This window comes from Bos indicus, chromosome X (assembly GCF_029378745.1).
Source record: "Bos indicus isolate NIAB-ARS_2022 breed Sahiwal x Tharparkar chromosome X, NIAB-ARS_B.indTharparkar_mat_pri_1.0, whole genome shotgun sequence".
Classification (NCBI taxonomy): domain Eukaryota; kingdom Metazoa; phylum Chordata; class Mammalia; order Artiodactyla; family Bovidae; genus Bos; species Bos indicus.
In genome coordinates, this window is record NC_091789.1 from 15,275,904 (window position 1) to 15,297,813 (window position 21,910).

Genomic DNA, 21,910 nt, shown 5'->3' on the forward strand with positions numbered 1-21,910 from the left:
TCTCCCTACCCTTTTGTCTCTTTGATGAAAAAAGAGAAAAAAAAAAGATGAAAACTTCTTTCATGGTAAAGAAAGGCAGTTGGAATGCCAGAGTTATTCTGATGCTGTGCTTATAAGCCAGGAGGTAAGAGAACCAAAATTTCTCAACAAGTGGCATGTAAAATTTAAAGCTCATAAAAGCTTTATTTACAAGACTGTACACCTCTTGGAGTCAAAGGCCTGGCCATATCTTTTTTCTCTCAGTAATTACATGGCTTGGTAAATAGTTGAAAATTCAGAGGACACCAATCAAGCTTACAGGTGGTTGAACATGGACATAGTTTTGTACTTGAAAGGACTCACTTTGGAGATGCCAAGGAAAGAAAGTTTGAAAATTGAGTAACTACTTTTCAAAGTTTAGTTATAGACTAAAAGCAAAGTTTCAGCTAGGCAATCTTCATGAGCTGAAGAATGTTATTGCTATCGAGTGGTGACTGATATCCAGGCAGGCTAGTAAGTGCCATTGCATAAAGGAGCCTGATTTCCTGCTCTGTATTTTTATCACGGGTTCCAGATGGAGAATTGGATCATAAGTTTAATGAACCGCTCTTGTAAGAATCTGTAGTAGATAGGAGGGTGGTTTTCATCAAAGCTTAAGTGGTAAGGACAAAGGGACAAGATCTGAGGTTGTCATAGGAACCTCTTTCCCCTCAAGGACCATCAGCAGGATTAAATAATGGTCATGGTGCACACTAGCAAGACTAAGGACAGGAGATAAACAAGATGGGAAAGAAAAATAACTGGGGATAGGATATAGGGGAAGAAAGAAAGAATAGAAAGAGGGTGCTAGAACCACCACTAGCAACTTGAATCACTTCTCAGTCATGGGGCACCTGTCTCTGATCCCGCTCCACTTAATCACATGATTTCCAGCCACAGTCAGTATATTTATTAAGTTCCTCTTCTATATCACCTACTGTGGTAGGTGCAGTGAGCAATACAGACATGATTAGAACACAGTTAAGGCAGAAAAGAGCTTTCACCGGCACAGACGGCTGATGACTTTGTTCCAAGGTGGGATGAAAATTACCAAAAGAGAGATTCAAGCAAAGTGGTTGAGTTAAAGGAAGCAGAGAAGACTTCCTAAAAGATATAGCATTTGAGGTATTGCTTAAAAGGGTGCGAAAGACTTCAGTAGGTGATATTGGGAGATGACATTCAAGGTGGAAGAAATGAAGTGGGCAGAGAGACCGAGGAGGGGGTATAATATGGATAAAACCCTGTCCCCCACCTATTACTGTTTTCTATGCACCAAGCACTGTGTGCTAAGCAGTCTAGATGCATTACTTCATTTAATCTCGATAATAAGCCTATGAGGCAGGATTCCATTATCGTCTCTATTCTACAGATGAGAAAACTCAGACCAGAGAGGCTATGTAGATCATCCATTGTTACACAACTATGAAGTGGCAGAGCTGGATTTTGAACCTGAGCTTATCTGAGTTCAGAGTCCATGCACGCAACTAACCAATGGACTATTTGCAAGTCAGGTCATGGAAAGGCATGATAGCATAGTGTGGCTCAAGGCACAGAGCATATGGAAAGCAGGAATGACAGCTGCAGCTGAATTACGGAGCATCTTATTGACTTGTAAGGTGCGGGGTCTGGATCTGTAAACAATGGGAAACCATGGGAGATTTTTAAAGTGGTGCTTTAGGAAGATTAATCTGTCAGCAGTGCGGAGGATGGATGGGCAAAGAGAGAAATTGGAGGCAGTTAAGAGGCTATTGCAATACAATAGTCTGGGTATAAGGTTGTGTATTAAGCACTTGAACTAAGGAAGCCAAAGAAGGGAATGGACAGAGGAGAGACATTGTGAAGGGAAAAGAAAAAGCAATTCGTGACTAACAGGATGTGGGTGTTGAGGGAGAGGGAGGGGTAGAAATTAAATACGGGACACAGGTTTGGAAGCTTTTTAACTAGAAGAATGGTAATGCTGGGAGCCCAGCCTGGGGCTCTGTGATGACCTAGAGGGATGGGGTGGGAGGCTCAAGAGGGAGGTGATATAAGTATAATTATGGCTGATTTGCATTGTTGTGTGGCAGAAAACAACATAACATTGTAAATGTTTTTCCCCCTATTAAAAAATAGGAAATTTTCCTGTTTCCAATTTTCCTCCTATTAAAAAAAAAGAATGGAGAAGCCAGTCACAGTTGTGGGATGGTTACCTTGAAGAGAAGTTTGGACTTGAGACTGAAACTGGGAGAAATTTCTAAAAAGTGAAAGTTTCTTTGTAACTATAGAAATGAATGAGATGAACTTGGGGAGAGACAATAGTCAAACGTAAAAGCTTAAAGGAATGCCTCCCTTAACCTGAAATGGCAGGGAGGGTCAGTTATGATGGTGGTAGATGAGAGATTGCCTTTAGGGAGGGGAGAGAAACAGCAAATTGTGAGAAAAGGATTTCGAGGCGGTTGAGTGATCAACATTGTTAGTATGGTAGTGGAGTCAGAGAAGAAGTAAGATCAGAAAATACTATTGATTTGAATGATTAGAAGATCTTTAGTGGTTGACAAGGAGCAGTTCCATAACAGAGCCAGATTTCAAGGGAATGAGAAAGAGGGAAAGTAGAGGTCACACACTGGTGTAGAAAATGCCCAGGAGAGTTTTCGTGGTGAAACTAAAGGAGCAAAATAAATACTTAAGGGGTGCTAGGACTATTGAAAGGGCTTTTAAATTGTTTGTTTTTATTTATTTGGCTGTGCTGGGTCTTCGTTGTGGCATGCAGGGTCTTTAGTTGTGGCATGTGGAATCTAGTTCCCTGGCCAGGGATTGAACCCGGGCCCCCTGCATTGGGAGCATGGAGGCTGAGCCACTGGAACACCAGGGAAGTCCCAAAAGGGCTTCTTAGTGTAGGCATGATCCTAACACGTTTGTTAGCTGAAGGGAATATTTATTAACTAACAATCTCTAGTGCAGATGTAGAGATTAAAGATTTGGTGTCAAGTCAAGGGTTAATAGTGACTGGAACAAGGTCCTGATGAATGTTAGAAAGAGTAGGTCCAAGAGATAGGTGGAATGCTTGCTTTGGCAAATATGGAAGCGATATCTATTTCTTTTGAAAAATGAAAAATAAAGAGAAAAGAGATAAACTAAAGTTACAGAAGTATATGGAGATGGAGAGATGGCATTAAACTAGAAACACTCTGAATTTTCAAGGAAATTTGTGCACCATGCATTAACTTATCTAGAGAAGGGAAGGAGAGTGGGCATGGGACTGAGTCCCAGGAACAGGCACAGTACCTGCTACACAGAGTGCTCAATAAATATTTATTTTAATAAATAAGTGAATAAGTGAACAAGATTTAGAACAACTACTATGAAACATAAGCTATGATGTCATAGAAGATGAATAAAAACATTACAGAACAACACCCATCAGAATAGCTAAGATGGGAAAGATAAATGATGCCATACACTGCTTGAGGGAGTGGAAATCAGCACAACCACTTTGAAAAACTTTGGCAAAAAATATGTACTAAAGCTAAACATATGCATACCTCATGAGCAATCCCACTTCTAGATATATACTACTGCTGCTGCTGCTGCTAAGTTGGTTCCGTCGTGTCCAACTCTGTGCGACCCCATAGACGGGAGCCCACTAGGCTCCTCCGTCCCTGGGATTCTCCAGGCAAGAACACTGGAGTGGGTTGCCATTTCCTTCTCCAAGATATATACTAAAGATACCAATACCAAATACTAATATACATTAGTTAACCAAAACATAATACATGAATAAGAATGCTCATAGCAAAGCATAGCAAACTGATACACTAATAAATATTTTATGAGATGCCTGAGGTTGCTTAGGTCATAAGTAGAAGGGCTGGGATATAAGCTCAGGGCTTTCTTAATATAAAGCCTATACAATTTCCTCCAAACCAAGTTGCTATTGGATATCATTTTTTATGTGCAGCTCTTTACATGTATTGTTGGTAAGCTTCACACTGTTCAGTATGTGTAGTATTACCTACATTTTACAGATTAATAAATTGAGGGTCAGAATCTACTTGCACAAATTCACACAACTCACAATTGATGTATATTTTTCTCACCCAAGAGCTAAAGTGTGAACTCAAATTTTCCTGGTTCCAAAATCCATGACCTTTTTCTTTCATTAAGGGGTGGTGGATTTTCTCAAGTTTAGAGAAATTTTAAGAAGGATACACATCCATGGGCTTCCCAGGTGGCACTATTGATAAAGAACCCGCCTGCCAATGCAGGAGACACCAGAGATGCAGGTTTGATCCCTGGGTAGGGAAGATCCCCTGGAGAAGGCATGGTAGCCCACTCCAGTATTCTTGCCTGGAAAATCCTGTGGACAGAGGAGCCTGGCAGGCTATAGTCCACAGGGTCACACAGAGTTGGACACTACTGAAGCAACTTAGCGTGCACACACACACAAATACCAAAAAATAAAGAAAGTACAGTGGACTGCTGTAGTTGGAGACATAGAATGTTCAATGAGAGAATCCTTGCTAGCCTGGTCTTCACTGCCCAAATGGCAAAGATCGAAGCCACAGCCAAGAAGTGTCCTTCCCCATCTTTCTATCTGTGACCTACTTACTTTATTGTAAAAGCGTGTGAGCCAAGGTTGGCTCTAGGTGGACTGGTGAAGTGGACAACTATTATTTTAGCGATAACCCCTCAGCTCATTTTTCAATCCTCTCACTTAACTGTAGACAGCACTCTAACTCATATTTAACATACACACACACACATACACATGTATACACACACGCATGCATGCATAGAACTCTAAAAGTATTTCCTTAACAGTCTAACTTTTCATTGCAGAGGACTTGTTAAATACTCAAAGAAGTGTTCATGCCTGAGATGACTTAGTGGCTTTAAACATTCAGTTCAGGGATATAGATAAAGAACTATCCCCACTCACTTGGGTTCCAGTTCTAATTCCCTTCTCATAAGGGGTGTTCAGAGGTTTGTGAACACATTACTTTAAGTGGAAGCAATTCCAGGAGGAGAAATTCTAACCAAGGTGGGCTTAGCCATAGAGGGTGAGGCATGTTTTGAGGATGCCAGGTTGGATGTAGAGGCTCAGACCTTTGCCAGGTTTTCCTTTACTCCCACAAGAATCTTGCTGCACAAGCCCTGTTGCTCCTTCTGTCCTTTTCTCAGCCTCCCTCTTCTGAGTCAGGTGTCTCGGGCTCAGAAGATGTGAATTAGTTGCCATGGTAACCTGTGACTATGCCGGATAGCTTCTTCTCTCAGCCAGTTCTAGGCCTTGGACATCTGTTCTCTGTTCACCTCTACTATAATGTTCCCAAATCTAAGCCCCGGACCATAGCCAGCTTACACAGTATCTATGTGTAGGTGGTGAAGAGGCCCTCACCTGCATCCAAAGTCAAAGAAACAAGAAAGAGGAAATGGGATAACAGCAAAACAGAGTGCTTAAAAGGAGTTCTCTGAGCACAAAGAGGCCCGGGCCACTAATTTGATTAAGAGCTTACTACCTGGCAACCACAGCAATGTCCTGTCCCTTATTTTACTTAATTCTCTCAAAGACCATTATGAAACAAGTATCATTTTTTTTGTGCCACACTCTAGGGAAGAGAGAAACGGAAACTCAGAGAGGCGAAGTGACTTGCCTAACATTGCACAGCTGTGATTTCAACTTAGTCTTTATCTGAGTTTTCAAAATCATGTCATTGGATTACACTGAAATATGGAAGGAAGTTAAGAGCTGCAGAGAAATCTTCCCTCAATCCACGTGCCTGTGAATCCCTTGCAACCTTTCCCCTCCAATCCCCTTCCCACTCCTTCAAATGTATCCTCTCTTCAGACCTCACCTTCTCCTTCATGGACTCCTTTCTTCCACTTCAGTAACCACTTCTACTATTCTGAGACTCTCCACAATTTCTCTCTGGCTAAATCCTCACTTTCCCCATATTCTCAGGTAGATCCCTGACTTTTCCTTCCTATGGGGCATCTCTCATGGCCTGGAAAGGAGAGGGGATAGGCTAATTTTCCTGACATAAGCAGAACAGAAGACTCCTATATTGGGTTCCTATTGGCTGGGATATGGACTCAGGGCTTTCTCAATATAAAGCCTATACAATTGCTTCCAAACCAGATTGCTACTGGATATCATTTTTTTACGTGCAGCACTTCACATGTATTGTTTGTAAGCTTCACAATGTTGCAGTACGTGTAGTATTACCTACCTTTTATAGATTAATAAACTGAGGGTCAGAATTTACTGGCACAAATTCACACAACTTGCAACTGATGGATACATTTTTCTCACCCAAGAGCTAAAGTGTGAACTCAGATTTTCCTGGTTCCAAAGTCCAAGATCTTTTTCTTTCATCAGGGGGTGGTGGATTTTCTCAAGTTTAGAGAAGCTTCAAGAAGGAAGCATACACATACATGGGCCTCCCGGGTGGCACTAGTGATAAAGAACCTGCCTGCCAATGCAGGAGACACAAGAGACACAGATTCAATCCCTCGATAGGGAAGATGCCCTGGAGAAGGGCTTGGCAACTCACTCCAGTATTCTTGCCTGGAGAATCCTGTGGACAGAGGAGCCTGGCAGGCTACACTCCATAGGGTTGCACAGAGTTAGACGTGACTGAAGCAACTTAGCATGCACACAAGCAATACTGGGAGGAGTGATTCTAACCAATGTAGGCTAAGCCACAGAGGGCAAGACAGATAACCTCATAGCAAGTTTGTCAACTTAATCATATCTGCAAATCTCTATTGTTATATCACATGTTAATAACATTCAGAGTTTCAAAGGATTAGTACTTGAGTATCTTTGGGGGCTGTTACTCAGCTGACCACAGCATCCAAGGCATTCAACTGTAGCCTTAGAGCAGGAAGTAATTTTAATCTCAGAGTGGATGAGCCAGGACCTCATGAGACAGAGTAGAAGGCATAAGCATGGATGAAGTTAGAAGAGTTATAAAAACTTGAATTTTGTTGAAATGAAGTCAAGTAGGTATCAGGTGATTCCTACTTTCTGAGGACATGTCTTTTTACTTGCATGCTACCCCTACAGAGAGAGGTATAAAGGAAAGGAGGATTTAGAGATGAAGACTTCTGCTCTTCTCTTTCCAAAATGGTTGCCTTATTGTTTCTTTGTCTTACCTGCGTGAGGCAAGACTTGCCTGTGTTGCTTCTCTGGCGGAGGAAAGTTGAGGAAAGGCTGAGACTCTTGCTCCAGAGACAAAAAGAGGTGGCTAGAACTCCTCTTTAGGTGAATTCCACACTCTCTGTCTCCATCTCCATATTAAATCCCCTTTTCCTCAACCTTGTTGCCAATTTGGCACCTCCTAGTTCAAGGAAATGAAGCTACAATAAAGTGAAGCCCAGGGTAATAAATAGAGAGTGGAGAAAAGGAGGCGCTTTCCTTAGGAGAAGCCCTCATGTCAGCCCCCTTCAGGACAGATAAAAGTCTTCTCCAAAAAAAAAAAAAAAAAAGGCAGTTCTATTTCCAGTTTTTTAAGGAATCTCCACACTGTTCTCCATAGTGGCTGTACTAGTTTGCATTCCCACCAGCAGTGTAAGAGGGTTCCCTTTTCTCCACACCCTCTCCAGCATTTATTATTTGTAGACTTTTGGATCACAGCCATTCTGACTGGTGTGAAATGGTATCTCATAGTGGTTTTGATTTGCATTTCTCTGATAATGAGTGATGTTGAGCATCTTTTCATGTGTTTGTTAGCCATCTGTATGTCTTCTTTGGAGAAATGTCTATTTAGATCTTTGGCCCATTTTTTGATTGGGTCATTTATTTTTCTAGAGTTGAGCTGTAGGAGCTGCTTGTATATTTTTGAGATTAGTTGTTTGTCGGTTGCTTCATTTGCTATTATTTTCTCCCATTCTGAAGGCTGTCTTTTCACCTTGCTAATAGTTTCCTTTGATGTGCAGAAGCTTAAGGTTAATTAGGTCCCATTTGTTTATTTTTGCTTTTATTTCCAATATTCTGGGAGGTGGGTCATAGAAGATCCTGCTGTGATGTACGTCAGAGAGTGTTTTGCCTATGTTCTCCTCTAGGAGTTTTATAGTTTCTGGTCTTACGTTGAGATCTTTAATCCATTTTGAGTTTATTTTTGTATATCCCACTGCTGGGCATACACACTGAGGAAACCAGAAGGGAAAGAGACACGTGTACCCCAATGTTCATCGCAGCACTGTTTATAATAGCCAGGACATGGAAGCAACCTAGATGTCCATCAGCAGATGAATGGATAAGAAAGCTGTGGTACATATACACAATGGAGTATTACTCAGCCATTAAAAAGAATACATTTGAATCAGTCCTAATGAGGTAGATGAAACTGGAGCCTATTATAAAGAGTGAAGTAAGCCAGAAGGACAAACACCAATACAGTACACTAACACATATATATGGAATTTAGAAAGATGGTAACGATAACCCTGTATACGAGACAGCAAAAGAGACACTGATGTATAGAACAGGCTTATGGACTCTGTGGGAGAGGGAGAGGGTGGGAAGATTTGGGAGAATGGCATTGAAACATGTGAAATGTCATGTATGAAACGAGATGCCAGTCCAGGTTCAATGCACGATGCTGGATGCTTGGGGCTGGTGCACTGGGACGACCCAGAGGGATGGTATGGGGAGGGAGGAGGGAGGAGGGTTCAGGATGGGGAACACATGTATAATTTTTTTAAATTAAAATTGAAAAAAAAATTAATAAAAAACAAGATCATAAAAAAAAAAAAAAAAAAAAAGTCTTCTCCATCCAGCAGTCTGAGGGAGATGAGGAACTGGGGATGACTGCCAGGCAGAGGAACCAAGAGTTACAGGGTCATAACAAATATCTTCTTTCCCTTTGCACAGGATATTGCTACCTATCTAGGAAGTAGAGACTCCCATAAACCTCTTACCATGAGCTTCTCTGCCTCATGCTTGTTACAAGAAATAGCTTTAATCACATCCGGCAGGTCTCAGCTAAAGCCCAGTGAAGAGAGTGGAGAATAGGAATTTGGGGAGCTCAGATTCTTAAAATCATGGCAATACTGGTTGGGATGGGCATGTGGGGGCGTGCCTGGTCACAGACTAAATTGTCATGGGCTTGGAGTGTCAGCAACTGCATCATAAGCTCAGTGAGGTTTTGATTTATGAGCACCAGATGCACAGTTGTGCATTGATGTTTTTTGTAGTTAGCAGCTGGCTTCCCATGTTTTGTTCCTGTTCCAGGACATCATCTATTATATTGTTCAATGCTCCTCCTTATATAAAACCTCATGACAAATTCTTCTCCATGACTGGGGCCAAGAAAAAGTTTGTTTCTCCTAGTGAATGTGTCTGCTTTCTTCTTTCAGACAATGAAAGCAATGAAACCCATCATACAGAAGTACTCCTACTTCCATACTGTAGCCAGAGGGTTCACAAAAATCCTGCAGATGAATAAATTTTGAGTCTGCTGAGAGGAGGAGTGTCAGAGGTAAGGGAAAAGCCACGGACAGCTCACAGAGCTCACTCAGGACTGGGAAAGCAGGGCAAGCCACCACTTCTGGAGAGATCGACTGACCAGCTGTATACCAAAGAGCTAACAGGGAATCTAGAGAATTCCCAGACAGCAACGATGACACTGTAAAATTCCAAGTTGAACCATGTTGGGACATTCTCTAGAAGAAAAGTTAGGAGCTGGGCCTGCCCAGGAAACAGACATCAGATGGGCTCTCTTCTCAAGTGCGACTGATATGTGAAGGACCAAGAAGCTCTGGGAACTGGTAGTACTCAGGCAGACAAAAAAGGCCTAATTGTCAATGGGAAGTCCAGGAAGATCTACTGATCTGATAGCTTCACAGAAATGTCCTGAGCCAGCTGTGATGGGGTATAGGAGATACTTGACTTCCTAAATCCCACTACATCCCTAGTCTAGTTCAACTATATTTTCTTGCTAACTTTTTCATACTGTTCATGGGGTTCTCAAGGCAAGAATACTGAAGTGGTTTGCCATTCCCTTCTCCAGTGGGCTAACCTTTTAATGCCAACAAGTATCTGTCTAGTCAAAGCTACGGTTTTTCCAGTAATCATGCATGGATGTGAGAGTTGGACTGTGAAGAAAGGTGAGCACTGAAGAATTGATGCTTTTGAACTGTGGTGTTGGAGAAGACTCTTGAGAGTCCCTTGGACTGCAAGGAGATCAAACCAGTCCATCCTAAAGGACATCAATCCTGAATATTCACTGGAAGGACTGATGCTGAAGCTGAAGCGCCAATATTTTGGCCACCTGGTGCAAAGAACTGACTCCTTCGAAAAGACCCTGATACTGAGAAAGATTGAAGGTGGGAGGAGAAGGGGACAACAGAGGATAAGATGGTTGGATGGCATCACTGACTTGATGGGCATGAGTTTGAGCAAGTTCTGGGAGTTGATGACAGACAGGGAAGCCAGTCATGGTGCAATCCATGGGATCACAAAGAGTTGGACACGACTGAGCAACTGAATTGAACTGAACCTTTTTAATTGACTATGAGATAAATGGGCTACACCTTGCAGAAATCCATGGAGTAGCCATTATGGATGGGACTATTAGCATCAAAGTATTGACATTAGGTTTTGACTTTTACCTTGGTTGCCAGGAAACTTGGTTCTGAATTATGCTTGATTGTTTTAGTATACTAAAAATAAGGAGGGGGGATATCAGTATGTTCAGCTTTGTTTGTTTGTTCAGTTTTGTTTGTTCCCATCTCCCTCCCTTTGCACTTCTTTTATTCTTTTTTAACATATTTTAATCTAATTATACCAAGAACTTACCGATTGTAGGCCACTTCAATTATATTTGAAAGTAAAAAGGGAATAAATAAGCATATGTGAAAATGTGAAAGTGTTAGTCACTCAGTTGTGTTGCGGACCCATGGACTGTAGCCTGCCAGGCTCCCCTGTCCATGGGATTCTCCAGGCAAGAGTACTGGATTGGATTGCCATGCCCTTCTCCAGGGGATCTTCCCAATCCAGGGATAGAACCAGTGAACTATCCTGCATTGGCAGGCAGATTCTTTATTGTCTGAGCCACCAGGGAAGCCCAAATAAGAACAAAGATATATGACATTGTATTTGTGGACTTGTCAAACTCTTCATATTCCCTTGCTCAGATTTAATGTGGGGCTATTGACCTTGACTCAAGCTATGCTCACCTTTGTTCTGCAGATTTGTTGTTATTGATCCAAAATGGGCCTGGGCCACGGTATGTCCTGCTAGTAGCCTGTAGAGTCATTACAACAAAGGAAAGAAAGTATCTCATTTTGTTAGATGTCTTTACTATTCATGGCATCACGATAACTCTTTCTTCAGGTTTCCTGACGTAGCAACACCTAATGGCGAGATGCTTTTGATACTTCAGTAACTAAGGCTCCTTTAATGGGGTCCATGATGGACCTGCCTTGTTTAATTCTATAGTGAAAAATGTTACAAGAAGCTGCAGTATATATTTTGTTTGTAACGATGCCTTAAGCTATTAAGGCCATCTTTTATTTTCTGAAAGCAAGAGAGATAATGCTCACTAATAAAATTCACTGCACTGCACTGCCGGTCGCTCTAGGTTTCTTCCCTATGAAGGGTTCCATTGCCCTCATGGGTCTGTGTCTCTTCTCTGTCTTTCTTGTGTCCTTGTAAGATAGGGAGGGGGGCACAGCTCTTTTAGTGCTGGAGCACTGGGCTCTTTCTGAATCACAAATAAGTAAGAACCAGCTTAATGCAAGCTGCACCCCTTTTTTTATAGTTCCCTCTCCTGACCCTGGCTTCCTTGTTTGCTTCTCCCTGTCTCCAGAGGCCAGTCTCCTTGGAGCACTGATTGTGGCCTTTCTCTGAAGACCCTGCCTTTACTCTAGTTCTACTTCCTATCCAATATCCAGACACTGAAGTGCCCCTTAACCCAACTTCTCCCTGAATTGCAAATACAAAGGCACATGTTTTATTGTCTGTATGTATTAAGCTTCTGGGGCTTCTCTGGTAGCTCAGGTCTGGGGCTTTCCTGATGGCTCAGGTGGTAAAGAATCTGCCCACAATGCAGGAGACCCGCTGATCCCTGGATCTGGAAGATCCCTTGGAGAAAGGAATCGTTACCCATTCCAGTGTTCTTGCCTGGTGAATTCCATGGACAGAGGAAATTGGTGGGCTACAGTCCATGGAGTCCCAAAGAGTTGGACACGACTGACGTGACTAAGACCAACACTTTGACTTGTCATTAAGCTTCTATAAAAGGCTTGATGTTAAGCACAGTGCTCTGTATGGGGCAGGACAGGAAGGTGGGGGTGGGGAAGCCCCTTTGAACTGTCATCGGTCAGCATCTGGAGTACTTTAGATTAATCAGTCCTGTGATGGGGTGAGAAGGGCCAAGAGAGTTGATGAGGACAGAAGCAGGGAGAAGGACTGTGGGCTCCATCATGAAGCCAGAAAGACCCGAACAGGAGAGTCGGAAGCCATCTCAGGGAGAGGAAGCTGCAATTTCCATCTCACCCAAGTCTCTGGGTAAAAAATTGTTCACAATTCTACTGTCATATGGACCTCAGCTCCCAGTAATAAGAGACTAGCACAGAAGAATATGGCAAGAGAGAAAGGTTGAGGCTTTCTCATCTTTCTTTCAGATCAAAGCCAAGAATCCAGAAAACACACTTTTCCTCAGACACGATCCCGTGTGATGTTACACACAGGGAAGTGAGGCCAGTACCACATGAGTGGGCCTCTCTGACAACTCTGTGTACTAATAGTTCACCTGTAATCCTAATTGGAGATTATTTTTCTAGCTTCTATTTTTAAAAACCACTGGAGGTTTGACAATATAAACGTTTCAACTTTGACATTTGATGGATCAAACCCACTCTAGATGGGTTGAAATGTCATCATCACTATCTGACCGGACTGAAGTGTGTTAAATAGAGAGATTTTCACAGGGGCAGGCGGGGGTGGCAGCAATCTGCAGTACATGCATCAACAACTGGCTTCTTTTAAGAAAACGTAAAAGCTATTTCCAGCTGAAATTCTCAGAAACACTATAGGAAATTAGTATAACTGATTGATGTGATCTCATCTAATAGAAATGAGAGTTGAAGTTTTATCCCTCTAGAACTGATGATTAGAGGCAAATGAGGGGCAGGTTCCCATGGCAACCGTGTGGCTATCTCAGACCTGAAGGAGGCTTCTAAAGGGGAAGCTCTGAGAAGAAATATGCATGTTTAAAGGAAGAGATAGTAGACGTTTGTCTTTTAGGGACATACTGGAGTGCTTAGGGAATTAAAAGTGATGTAGAGGTACCTCTAGAATTGTTCTGTGAGTTCTGGGGAAAGAACTTGAGTACTGTTTCAGTCTTTTGATGTGGGAGGATCATTCCTACATTGGGTTTCTCCTCTCACTCTAAGCCCCTTCCATGGGGGCGCCTTAACTGGAAAGAAGTCGGGTATTTGTGGACATTACTGCAAACCTGCTTGGGATCATGGTGGGAGTGGGTGTCAAGTGAATCCATCTTGTCCAGACCCTTCCTTTCTCCACATAGATCTGCCCTCTGCTCCTAGTGCAGCATGGGATTGGCACAATCTTTGGGGAGACAGTTGAGGGAAGTGTGGCAGGAAATCACACCTCCTTTTGTCAAAGGGTGTGGCTGAGAGCTTCCTGCTCAGTTAATAGATGAATTTTAATAGATTAAGTTCCTAGTTCATGGAAGCCACCATGGATAAGGGTGTAAGTCCAAGCCAAGAAGCACTGCTTTTCTTATTCTAAGTACTCCTCCAGCTTTCCCTGATCACTCCTAAACTACAACTGCTGCCGTATCACCCTCTTTCTACTGCCTTCCTCTTCCCTCCTCTCATAAGCAAAGTTTACAAGTGTAAGTGTTAGTGTTAGTCACTCAGTCGTGCCCGACTCTTTGTGACTCCTTGGACTGCCGCCCACCAGGCTCCTGTGTCCATGAGATTTTCCAAGCAAGAATACTGGAGTGGGTTGCCATTTCTTTCTCCAGGGGATCTTCCCTGACCCAGGGATCAAACCCAGGTCTCCTGCACTGCAGGCAGATTCTTAACCAACTGAGCTACCAGGGAAGCCCAAAGTTTACAAGGTCTTCTATTATTCCCTTTGCCCCAATTCCCCTAGTTTTACTTCTCCATGGTTCTACTCCTTGTTCCTTCCTATCCCCCTCTTCCTCCCACATGTATTCCCAAGGCCTTTGCTGACATCTAAAATGTCAGATTTGATAAAAATGTCTGCCCCTGGAATCTCAGAAGCCCTAAGGGGTTCCTAGGCCAACAGTATCACTGAAGGAAAAGGATAGATGATAGACTGTAATATTTTCTGAATCTCTGCTTTACTCGTTCACCTAGGTTGATTCCCTGTATATGTAAAATAGCCTGGCAGAGCTGACTTTATTAATCATTCCCATTCTACAGATGATGAAACTGAGACTCTCAAGATTTAAATGACTTGTCCAAGAAATTAGAGCTTATAAATACAGAATAAGGATTTGCATCCTGTCTTTCTGTCTCCAAATCTGGTTCTTCTTCCACTCCATAGGAGAGTATGGGAGCTTGAAGACCACGTATTCTCATGAAAAGACATTATTATAGTCTCCTGAAGGCTGCTGGAACATGGCAGGGAGATTTTTGAAGAGTTATACTGTTTGACTATTACAGCTCCAGGAGCTTTTCAGCAGTGCTTGGCCTTGAGGCCTTAATCTGTTTTCACTCAGGATGATGGCAAGTAATTCATTCTGTGACCCACATGAGAATATTCTGTTGCCACCATAGGCCTTGGATGACCTGATTCAGGAGTTCTCTCCACTCCAGTTTCTTAATTTCCACTCAGTTAGTCTTTCTTTCACTTGCACATTCATTCACTCGTTCATTTGTTCAACTCTGTTGAGTATACCTTAGATGCCAGATATTAGGTAAGGAGTTGAGGATCCATTGGTGATGAAGCCATCATCTCTTTTTCTGTAACTTGTGGTTTTCTAGTGTTTTCAGAGAAACCCAGTAGATAATGGCAATGTGGTAGGGTAAGAATAGTGATACCACTACAAATTGATTTATAGCATGGAAATTTTGACCAGAGTGAGGGGATGAGGTCAGCTGTGAAGGTTTATCGTTGTAGGAATCAACATTTCCTGGCTCCCAGGTACCCACCTCCCCCTTCTTACTTTTCCTATGTGTAGCAAATACTCACAGTCACTACTTTATTTTCTAAATAGGAATTTTTTGTTGGGGGAGGTCAGGGTAAGTAGTTCATCATATGAATCATCAATCAGCATCTTTAAAGAAAAATATAATGCCCAAATACTCTTTCCATTGAAATTCTGGGAAATATACTAGGAAATTAGCCACAACTGACTAATGCAATCCCGTCTAATAGAAATTGTCCCATACTAATATATCTGATCAGTTTAGAGAGATTTGATTGCCTTGGTACATAAAAAAGTAAGTGGGATGCATTCTTTATTAACCTGCTTTGTAAATAAATGTCCCTGCATTAGAAGATAATCTTTAAGTGCTGTCTTCTATACAATACTCTTCCTGTCCTTCTCCCTAGGGGTAGATGCCCATGTACACAGGAGTGACTTTTTCCTTTCTCTAATTTCCCTAGTTGAAAGCTTGCTTTCACTGGATATTTTTCTTGTAACAGACCAGATACAGAAATTCACACTGTGGTGTAAACGGATGAAAACAACTTAATGCTGTACCTTTCATAAGATATTTGCATTTTAATGAAGACCAATTGGTCAATTTAAAAACATAAGTCCTTCTTTTAAATTTTTCATGCCCACAATCAACTTTTTAGAAACTAGTGCACAAGTCCCTAAGTCTCACACCTTTCAGAGTTAGAATTCTCATGGAAAAATGTCAGGCACCAGTAAACTTGATCCAGGGGAAATACTTTAGGGAAGAAGTAGCTCTTTCTTTTCCCCATCAAGTCCCAACTCTGGCATGCTGCTTGGGGTGACATCTGTAATTTCTCCTTACTTCTGGAAGTGCTTTTGACTCAGCCCATCTCTATTTCTATACAGTCAGCCACTGCTCAGCCCATGCAGAGAGAAGTTAAGAACGGAACATAGACTTCCATGATCTTTGAGGTATGAATGGGGAAGATATTGTGTGTGCTTAGTCACTCAGTTGTGTCCAACTCTTGGCCACCCCATGAACTGTAGCCTGCCAGGCTCCTCTGTCCATGGGGATTCTTCAGGCAAGAATACTGGAGTGGGTTGCCATGCCCTTCTCCTGGTGATCTTCCCAACCCAGGGATCAAACCCAGGTCTTCTTCACTGCAGAAAGATTTTTTACCGTCTGAGCTACAGGGAATTGTTACAGTGCTATTGGACAATTGACCTGATTCTGGTTGGTTGGTTGGTTGAGAATCAACCTTTTCTCACACAAGAGTTCTGTGAATAAGTAAGCTCATATGTCAGCTTACATGTTCAAGTGACCACATGTGGTCTTGCACCTCTTTGAAGATAAAAGGGTTGTGGGGAGATTGCTGAAAGATGAGTAATGATAATAATGGCTTACCATGCTTTGGACACTGTGCTAAGGGAATTATATGTCCTCAGAAACTCCATATGAAGTACTGCCATTTTAAAACAAAACTGAAATTCAGATGGATTAAATACATTTCTCAGATCACACAGTAAATGTAAGAGAGAGCAATTGAGCTTCAGTCTTGTACTTTTAAAACTGCCTTACAATACTGCTGTACTTTTAAAACCATTATAACAGCACTGCTACCCATGGGAGTGGGTAGATGGATATGTGAGTATTTCAAATTGGAAGGAGATGCAGGTTTGAATAATGTCCTTGGGGTGATAATGGACAAGATGTGCCCCACGGACACTAAGTGTCCCAGTCCATTGTGATTCAGTGAGACAAGAATCCTTGCAACTGTTGTCTGGGGCTATGTTGTGCAGGGTCCAGAATGTTGATCCAAAGAAGGTATCCTTTATCCTCTATCTGCTGCTGCTGCTGCTAAGTCGCTTCAGTCGTGTCCGACTCTGTGTGACCCCATAGACGGCAGCCCACCAGGCTCCTCTGTCCCTGGGATTATGCTCTATCTGGTACTTCAATTATTGAAAACCAAGTTTCAGAAGCTAAAGAAGTTTTCTGAAAGTGTAAATGAAAATATTTTTGGAATTGTACAGGGGACTTTAGAGATAAATCACACACTAAAGCCAGAACAGAAACATATTTAATCAAAGTAATCATTCAGCTCGACGAAGCATTAGATGAGGTCTACTGTGAATTGTTTTCCCTTTGCACGTCACAGAGAAAACATCCAGTATTGTGATTACCAAGGTAATTTGTCTTAAGGTTAATAGGTGGTAAGAAAAAAAAATCACGTTTTGTTGTGTTCCATTCTACAGTGGCCAAAAGGTTCTGTTTGGCCTATATAGCATTTACAAAGAAGGTACTGGTCTAATAATCCCCAAATGACAATCCTGGTAACTTCACAAAATGACTTCTATTGTTGGATGGAACAAGGGAGATTCTAGGTAATAATGGAGATGATTACCTGTGTGACGCTCCTTGGCCTGGGAAACCAGGGGCTTGGATTTCAATTTCAGTTCTCCCACTAATTAATTGTGTGACCTGAAGACAGTCATCCAGTTGCTCTTGAGATCAGTTTTCTCACTTATAAAATACGGGAGTTGCAGTAAAGTTCTTGACTGCCTTCTTTGCCACCTTTTTGTATGTGTGTTTATTTTTTAAAAAAGATTTCACTGCTAATATGTGGGTCTTTGCTCATTGTACAAATGTTAAACAATACCAAAGTGTCCCTTCAGCCTTCTACTTCATGTCTCTTCGAAGATAGAAATTATATCTGTAGTGTAATCTTCTAAATGATTGTCATGTCTCTATAGACAAATAGATATATGTGCATAGTTTTGTGGGGGTTATTTTGAAAACATATACTGTAAAGCTGTATGTGATGTTCTGCAAGTGGATTTCTTTTTTGTTTGATAGCGTGTCTTGGGGATATTTTATGTCAGTACATATAAACCTGTCTCAGTTTTTATAACTGATGCATTGTATGAGTATACCATCATTTGCTTAGCTATTTTTCACTAATAAAAGGTTGTTTACAAATAATCACAGTTACTATTCTGCAATGGACAACCTTAAACATCTCCTTGTACGGATGTGCAAGTGTTTCCTTAGAGTTTATTCTCTGACATAGAATTGCTGGGTCTGAATATTTCAGTTTTATTAAATACTGTCAAATTGCTGTCCAAACCAAGTTACACACATGCTAGAAGTTTCATTGCAACATTATCAACACTATTTCATTTGCTGGTCTTATGGGTGAAAATAGCATAGCTGCTAACTTATAAATTTGAACAGTTTTTCTGTGCTAATTGTCTATTTGCGTTTCCTTTTTTTTTAACTTGCTCATTCATATCCCTTTCCCATCTCTTTTAAAGGATTCATTATACTTTGGTGGTATTGATAAAAAGGATAACTTTATGTTCATATAAATGTATATGCTTATAACTTTAAAATCATAACTGGATTATAGTTACATAATTGTATATTACAATCTCATTTCTTAACTTTGCTTATGGTGAATATTTTATTCAGAAGTTAAAAATTCTTGACCATGTTAAATTTATCCATTTTTTTTTCTTTATGATTCCCGGGTTTTAAGTCTTGCTTAAAAAGCCTTTCTCTCTTTTTACAGTATTTTTGCTATATTTCTTCCAATATAGTAATACTTTTGCTTTTTCATATAGCTCTTTAATTCATTTGGAATTTGTGTGTATATTGTGAGGCAGAAATTTTTCTCTTTGTCTTTAATATCACTTTCATTCTGTGCATGTGTGTCTACATATATTTTTTCCCCAATCACCAAGTGTCCTAATAACATTTATCAAAGAATTCATCCTCTCCCCACTGATTTGATTCCTTGTTAATCACATACTGAGTTTCCATTTATTGACATGGATCTATTTTAAGACTCTATGTTATACTTCATTGATCTCTTTGATTATTCCTGTATCGATATTACACTATCTGAATAACTGTAGTTTTTATTAACATGTTTTGATATCTGAGAGAATGAATCTTTTTCTGATTTTCCTTTCTAAAATTGTCTTGGTTATTTTTGTATAATATCTTTTCTGGGTGCATTTTAGAATCAACTTCACATTCTACAAACATTCCTACATGGAATTTTATTGTAATTGCATTTAATTTATAGAATAATCTGAATAGAAATCACATTTCTATAATAGAGATTCATCTCACTCAAGAAAATTGTAAGTCTCTTCATTTATTCAGTTCTTCTTTTAAGACCTTTAGTGTAGAGTTAGAACTTTAAATAGATTTTGGAAATGTGTTACTAGATTTCTTCAGGTTTGAATATTTTATTGTATTTCTCCTAAGTACTTCGTTTTTTTCCTATTGCAAATGAAATTTGTTTTCCTATTACATTTTCTGATTGATTGTTTTGTTGACTTTGTTTATTTAAAAAATATTATTTGAGTGCCTACAATGTGCCAAAATGCCCTAGGAATTAAAAGGGAACAAAGTACTTTTACTTTTGAGTTTCAGTATGCTTTCATTGATTTATTTGGCTTTTTCAAGGCAAACAGTTATATTTTTGTCTCTTACTTCCTAATAATAGTATTTCTTACTTATTTTTCTTCCATCCTTGTATTGACTTGAACCTCCAGTACAATGTTGAGTAAAAGTGATGATATTTGCATTGTTTTATATTTCTTACTGCCAAAGCCTTTGACTATGTAGATCACAATAAACTGTGGAAAATTCTTAAAGAGATGGGAATACCAGACCACCTGACCTGCCTCTTGAGAAATCTGTATGCAGCTCAGGAAGCAACAGTTAGAACTGGACATGAAACAACAGAATGGTTCCAAATAGGAAAAGGAGTACGTCAAGGCTGTATATTGTCACCCTGTTTATTTAACTTCTATGCAGAGTACATCATGAGAAACACTGGGCTGGAAGAAGCACAAGCTGGAATCAAGATTGCTGGGAGAAATATCAATAACCTCAGATATGCAGATGACACCACCCTTATGGCAGAAAGTGAAGAGGAACTAAAAAGCCTCTTGATGAAAGTGAAAGAGGAGAGTGAAAAAGTTGGCTTAAAGCTCAACATTCAGAAAACTAAGATCATGGCATCTGGTCCCATCACTTCATGGGAAATAGATGGGGAAACAGTGGAAACAGTGTCAGACTTTATTTTTCTGGGCTCCAAAATCAATGCAGATGGTGACTGCAGCCATGGAATTAAAAGACGCTTACTCCTTGGAAGGAAAGTTATGACCAACCTAGATAGCATATTCAAAAGCAGAGACATTACTTTGCCAACAAAGGTCCATCTAGTCAAGGCTATGGTTTTTCCATTGGTCATGTATGGATGTGAGTGTTGGACTATAAAGAAAGCTGAGTGCCGAAGAATTGATGCTTTTGAACTGTGGTGTTGGAGAAGACTCTTGAGACTCCCTTGGACTGCAAGGAGATCCAACCAGTCCATCCTAAAGGAGATCAGTCCTGGGTGTTCATTGGAAGGACTAATGCTGAGGCTGAAACTCCAATACTTTGGCCATCTGATGCAAAGAGTTGACTCATTGGAAAAGACCCTGATGCTTGGAGGGATTGGGGGCAGGAGGAGAAGGGGACAACAGAGGATGAGATGGCTGGATGGCATCACCGACTCGATGGACATGAGTTCGAGTAAACTCCGGGAGTTGGTGATGGACAGGGAGGCCTGGCGTGCTGCGATTCACGGGGTTGTAAAGAGTCAGACATGACTGACTGACTGAACTGAACTGAACTGAACTGATATTCCTTACTTTTATGAGATTTCTTCAATCTCATCATTAAATGTGATTTTTGTTGTATGTTTATGGTAGATACTTATCACAAATTAAGGGTACTTGATTCTCTTCCAAATTTATCTAAATTTTTTTTGTTAGGAAAATGTTGCTAGGGCTTCCCAGGAGGTGCTAGTGGTAAAGAACCCATCTGCCAATGCAGGACACATAAGAAACGTAGGTTCCATCCCTGGGTTGGGAAGATACCCTGGAGGAGGGCATGGCAATCCACTCAAGTCCTGGAGAATCCCATGGACAGAGGAGCCTGGTGGGCTACAGTCCATAGGGTCACACAGAGTTAAACACGACTGAAGAGACTTAGCACAGCACATGTGTGCTAAGGTATATTCCCCAAAATTCAGCAGAACTTAAAGTTTCATGGGATCAAGCCAATGAATGAATTTCTAAGTTTTCAGTTATCTATTGACACCAATAGAGACTTTTAAAGAAGTTTGTCTTTTAGCAATGACTCTAATTACTCACTAGCATACATACTTAAGTATTAATTTAAACAAAAATCTAAAAAATTTTAGAGTGTAAATATGGTTGAATCATATATAAGAACTCTGAGGAACCACAGAAGAAATACCAATAAAATTTTAGTGGCAAGATCAAATAAGCTATAAAATAGAAATTAAACTCCAAGATAATATAAACAGAACCTTGGAGAAAGACAAATGAAAAATGTGAAAATTCTTGAGATTAATTAACCCAAAGGACCACATTCAAATAGTCAGTGAGGTATAATCAACATGGGTAAGCATAACTTGAACATATTTGTTACAATTGTAAGCTCGATGAAGTGAATAAAAGCAACAACATTTTATTAATACTAAAAAAAGATCTGCTAGAATGGTGTGTGTCATATTGAGAATGACTGGATTCATGAAATAATTTGGGGCATCTATTGAGGTGATCATATAATTTTTGCTTCAATCTGTCAACTGCATTAATAAATAATATTATGCCATATTTGTTTTTCAAGAAAAATCTTACTTATCATGACTCATGATGTATTTTTCTTTTAATACATTGCTGGATTGGAAGTGCTAATATGC

At 40.6% G+C, this 21,910-nt stretch overlaps 1 long non-coding RNA gene across 1 annotated transcript; it reads left to right on the top strand.

The window, feature by feature from the left end:
- The first annotated feature begins 1,524 nt into the window (after positions 1-1,524).
- Positions 1,525-21,824, top strand: LOC139181711 (uncharacterized). The gene is made up of 2 exons (XR_011565476.1): positions 1,525-1,634; positions 9,358-21,824. It is a non-coding gene; the product is annotated as an uncharacterized lncRNA (long non-coding RNA).
- Positions 21,825-21,910: the final 86 nt, after the last annotated feature.